This window comes from Panthera uncia (assembly GCF_023721935.1).
Source record: "Panthera uncia isolate 11264 chromosome A1 unlocalized genomic scaffold, Puncia_PCG_1.0 HiC_scaffold_16, whole genome shotgun sequence".
In the NCBI taxonomy this organism is placed as follows: Eukaryota; Metazoa; Chordata; class Mammalia; order Carnivora; family Felidae; genus Panthera; species Panthera uncia.
The window spans coordinates 31,024,438-31,030,597 of record NW_026057576.1 but is presented as its reverse complement, the minus strand read 5'-3'; the positions used below and the strand labels follow the sequence as shown (position 1 = coordinate 31,030,597).

General features: G+C 33.5%; 1 pseudogene; it reads left to right on the top strand.

The window, feature by feature from the left end:
- Positions 1-707: 707 nt before the first annotated feature.
- LOC125934014 (ATP-dependent RNA helicase DDX3X-like) lies at positions 708-2,696 on the top strand (annotated as a pseudogene).
- Positions 2,697-6,160: the final 3,464 nt, after the last annotated feature.

Here is a 6,160-nt window from a genome sequence, read left to right as displayed (position 1 = left end):
GGGTGAAGAGTTTGCACAGCACCTGTCAACATTTAACCTTGAATATGTCAAGAAATATTAGCTATTATGTTTGTTTGAACAATATGTTCCCAGATCCATATAGTCATAGTGATTCTATCTATACATAATATTTGATACAAACCCATTTATGATCAGAATTGGAATTCAAAACAATTCTTAAAATTATAGCTTTGATTTTGTAGTATTACATCATACTACTTGCAAACCATTAAGTGAATTCATAATTCTTTGTTTAGTGGCCAAAAACTTAATTAAGTAAACTCCTTATTAAAGAGAAAAGTATAGACCATAAATCACACTGTAACTCAGAATAGAATAAACAAGTAAAAAAGTTCAAAATCACAGTCCTTTTGACTGAAATGTATATAGTAATGTTTATTCTAAAATGACAGCATGATTAGAGATTTATCAATTAAACAAATATGAAGAGATGATTTTTAAATAATTTAAAATTCATCCAGAAACTGTGTAAAATGTCGAAACATACCTGTATCAAATAGTTTGCTCAGCCATGCTTTATAATTATTGAATAATAATGTCTTAAAACTTTTTTTGAGTCATAATTTGTTCAAAAATACTTTTCTCAAACATGGTTATATATCTGGAGACCTCATTTTTTGAAACAACACTCTGCACATTTTAGAGAGCCATGGAAGAAGATTCTGAGTTCTCTGTACTCTTCAGATATGGATCCTGTGGTGGTATAAAATGAGCTCAGACTGAACCAGCAGCTTGCTAACGCATATCTGAATTTTTCTGATAATTCAGCATAGAGGAGTTACAGATGATAGCCAAGGGTGCTATATTCCTCCGCATTTAAGGAACAGAGAAGTTACTAAAACAGTCTATGATAAAGACAGTTCATAGTTTGAATAAAGGATGTGCACAACAGTTTTGAGGTCCATGGTGACTCAAGAGGAAAGTCTAGTTTCTCAGTGATTGTGGAAGTGGATAAAGGGGAAGGTTTGGTGATCACGGTCAAGGAGACTGATAGCACTGGCAGCCATGATTACGGAAGTGGCTCTGACAAACTTGAATATGGTGGAAACAGTTGGTGGTATGACAAATCAGATGACGATGATTGATCAAAACCCCTCCCATTAAGTGAATGCTTGGAACAGAAACCCTTCTCTGGAGATAAGACTGGCATTAACTTTGAGAAATATGACATTCCAATTGAGGCAACAGGCAACAATTGTCTCCCACATAATGAAAGTTTCAGTGATGTTGAGAGGGGAGAAATCATCCTGAGAAACAGTTTATTTGTTATACTCCCCTGACTTCAGTGCAGAGGGACTCTATTCTTTCCATCAAAGAGAAAAGATATTTGATGGCTTGTACCCAAACAGGTTCTGTAGAAACTGCAGTATTTCTCTTGCCCATCTTGAGTCTGATATATTCCGATGGTCCAGGGGGACTTTGAGGACCAGAAAAGAAAAGAGAAGGTTTGGGAGCTGCAAAAAAATATCCAGTTTTCTTGGTATTAGCACTAATGAGAGAATTGGCAGTACTGACCTATGAGAAAGCTATATCTAGGGTTTTTCATACCAATCTAGGGTTTTTCTTTGGATTATTTCTGGTGGTGCCAATATTGGTCAGCAGATTTAAGACTTAGAACATGGATGCTACTTGTTAGTACCATTTAAGAGGCCTTGTAGATATGATGGAAAGAGGAAATATTGGATTAGACTTCTGACAATATTTGGTATTGGATAAAGCTGATAGTATGTTGGCTATGGAGTTTGAAGCTCAAATATGTAAAATACTTGAAAAAATAGCATGGTATCAAAGGGAGATCACCATTCCATGATGTTTAGTGCTACTTTCCCTAGGGAAATAATGATGCTTGCTCATGATTTCTTTGATGAATATATCTTTCTGGCTGTGGGAAGATTGGTTCTACTTCTGAGAATATCCCACAGAAGGAGTCAGACAAATGGTAGTTTCGGCTTGACTTTCAAAAGGCAAGGATTCGCTGACCCTTAGCGTTTGCAGAGACCAAAAAGGGTGCAGATTCTCTGGAGGATTTTTTTTATACAAAAAAGGATACACTTACACCAGTATCCATGAGGAACAGCCTTATAGAGACAGAGAAGAGGCCTTCACCTGTTCCTTTCTGGAAAAAGTCCAATTCTAGTGGCTATATCAATAGCATCAAGAAGATTGGGTGTTTCAAATATGAAACAACTTGTCAATTTTGACTCGCCAATGATATTGAAGAAACGTACATCACATTGGCTTTGCAGAATGTATAGGAAAACTGCTACCTTGTTCTCTTAAGAGAAGCATAAATGTTACCAAGGGTTTGTTGGATCTTCTTGCAGGGACTAAACAAGTACTGCCATCTTGGTTAGAAATACGGCATATGAACACCACTGCAAGGGTAGCAGTTGTGTGCATTCCAGGAGTCGTAGATTCAGTAGACAATTTGGTGCCAGAGACTATCAACATAGTACTGGCACTAGCAATTCCAGCTTCTGTAGCAACTCTGTGTGGGAGCACTTGCCACAGTGGTAGCAACTCTACAGCAGCAGAGAGTTTGCTAGAGATGGTTATGGAGGCTTTTACACTAGTAAGGATTTAGAGGAAATTACAACTCCCAAGGGGTGTACTCAGGAGTTGCCATGAGACAACTGAATCTGCTTGGCAGTGGGTCACTCCGTCCAACAAACTAATAGGGAAACCACATGTAATGTAGCCCTACAATACCTGTATAGCCTCAAGAACTCACAAGTTACCAACTGTGATATTCCACTGATTTGTTTAAAAGAACTTAAGGTCATAAGAAGAGATGAAAGGAGTAATCAGCCCTCTTCAGAGATACTTTCAAGACGTCAGTTCCTATACTTTAGAGTAACTGCCCTCCTGCCCACCCCATCCCAAACTACATTTATAACTTTATAACAGGATCATTTGTCTGTTAATGTACTGTGCCTTTAACTTTACACAAATTTTTGTTTTGATGTCCTGTTGACTTGATAATACTCAAGATATTACTTGTTTTGACAAAACAAACTGATGGAACATAAGCTAAAGTTAAAAAAAAAATCTGTGCATTTTAAAACAAGCCCACATTTACAAACAAAACTCGATTCCCTATTTAAGTATTTAAGGAGTAGACGGACTTTATTACAGTAAACCTCTCTCTAAAGGCTATTTGACTTCCCAAATATGTCATTACAGAGAACAGCAGATATATGTTTTCCAGATTAAAATATTGTAATGGCAATGCCATCCTTTCTCCTTAATATAAGAATGTGTTTTGCCTTATGATTGCAAGGAGACCTGATTCTAATGAAGCAAATGTCAGACATAAGGGGATGTGGAAAATTACTAGAGAGACTCAGTGAGTCTTGATGAATCTATGTAGTACAGGAAAATTAAACAGAACCTGATTACTGTTTGCTAAGACCGGGCTCATCTGTGCACACATTTAATTTATGGTTTTAATTTACCTTTAATGTAAAATATAACTTCCAAGGTTTTAATATATCACTTGTCCTTAATAAATCTGTCATGAATGTGAGTTCGTCTTATATAATTTTTACAGGCAATCTTGCAGTCTGAGAAAAATTTAACTAAATCACAGATTTTAATGTTTGCTATATATAAAAAATATGCCTGCAATAATACTTCAGTATTTAGTGGTGATATTTGCAGTGAATAGAAAAAAAATACAAAGATTAAAAAAAAACAAAACTCCATCCTTTAGAATTTTATATATTAGCATATTTTAGTAAGGTAGGACATACGACTCTTGAAATGGCTAATCTTCTGGATATTCATTTTCAAGTGATTGGTGTTTACAGAAAAGAGCTCAAGGAGCATAATCTAGGAGGATGAAAAGAAATGAGATGCTATTGTGAGACTCAAGGACAGAAGTTAAAAACTCTTAATCATGAGCTAAAGGTTCACCAATGTCTGCTTATTCTGATCACATATGCCATATTAACCACATTTGAGCTATTAATGATTTTCAAAAATCCTTCCTTAAGGATGGCACTTCAAAAATATTTTAGTGGAAGTTAAGGGAAAAAAAGTAAATAGAGAGAAAAACAAAAAGAAAGCCTTGTGCACAGTGATCAGTATGCTTTTCTGGCTTATCATGCTTCTGTGTCATGGATAAGGTTAGATATGTAATTTTTTTTACTCAGTTTTTATTTTTATTTATCGGTCAAGCATGTCGGGAATATATACCACATCATTTTTCTGCTGAAATTTGTCCTTTTCTTGGTTCATATTAGAAAGCAAACACATAATTTCAATTATATAATGCTGGGGAGTGGGGAATATAAAATTGAAAACCCTTTCTATACTTTTTTTTTTTTTTTTGGTTGGAATAGAAAATATGTCTACAGAGCCTTGACTTAATTAGAGTACTAAAAGAAAAAACTGGAGTTAGGGCTGAAGGCCTAGGAGAAGGTCATACAGAAATTCCACCACCTGACTGAGAGCAGAGGGCTGGCCAGCACTTGCACTCAGCACAGGTTCAAGCTAAACTGACCAAGTGCTTTACATGCTACACTGTAGTAATTAATTCAGTAAACTTTGTTACATGAAGTTGGGACATAAATGTTTCCCTAATAATTATAGTGCAATGTTAGGTAAACCCAAAAAGTAGTAACATACATAAAAAACAATTCTTCCCAATTGTATGTGTTTAATATATATTTTGCCAAAGTCATAAGTTTTTCCACGAATCTGAAATATCAATAGACTTTGCTTGTTGAATTGTGACTGAATTAATTATATAACTATGAGCTTGAGAACACATTTTTCACTTACCAAGAAATAATTTAAAAATTAATAGAAACACATAAAGAATTAAAACTACTTAGGCATCTTACGAAGGGACAGTATAGAGCTATATAGATAAGGATACAAGCTATTTGAGTGTGAATCTTAGCTCTTTTTTCCTTCTAACTGAACTTGGACAAGTTATATAATATTCCTGTGTTTTATTTCCTTATTTGTAAAAGGAAGATAATAATATCTACATCACTAGATTATTGTGAAGATTAACAATTTCAGATGTGTGAAAACAGAACCAGGTATTTTATAAATGTGTGGTAACAATATATGGCAAATCCCTTATTGCAGCAAATATAATATTTCCCTACGTAATGATCATTAAGTGATTGATTATATCCTTTTTTTCTAAGTTACTGCTTTTAGTTCCTATCTTATTTATCTATAATTTTAGTTTCCTTTATTACATGAGGATTTTTAAGCAAATAATAGAACCAGTATTATTTAAGTATATCATATATTAAAAGTACTACAATGCAATATGATAAAGGTATTCTTTTCAAAGAGATTTCAAGTGAAAGCAAAGAATTTCCTTAAGAAAATGTGGATTTTACAATGCAAAATAACTGAATAGAGAGTACTAAAATTATTACTCCAAAAGAACAATAAATTAAAAATATGCTCTTAAAAATATCTAACCTGATCCTATGAACTTTATAATGCAATGATAAAATTGACAGAGCTATATTTACCAAATTAAAAAGGTAGCAGTACTAAAAGTGATGATACTCAGATCATACTCAGAGTGATACTATACTATAAAATCAGTACTTCTGATTACAAAGGAAGTTAGCTTGTAAACAGGTAAATAAATAAATGATTGATTTTGAAGACTTTTTCATATATCAAAAAAATGAACAATAAGATTTAAGAACTGTATCCTAAAAACACATTAACACATGATCATATGAACATGCCAGCTCACTGTAGGAGTACATGACCTACTCAGGTATTTGAGTCTACAGTTGCATTGGCATAGTTCATTAAAATCCACGTTCAAAGAATGAAGGCTTTATGTTGAAAATATGTCATTTTTCCCAATTGATGTATACATACAGTAAAATTACTACCAAAATCATCAAAAAAAATACATGGGCAGCCTACATCAGATTCTTATACTAGAAAAACATAACACCCTGTCATGAGTAATGCCAAAGGGGAAAAAAATATCTATCTATATCTATATCTATATATCTATATCTATATCTATATCCATATCTATATCATCTACATCTATATCATCTACATCTATATCATCTACATCTATATCATCTATATCTATATCATCTATATATAGATGATATCATCTATATATCATCTATATATAGAT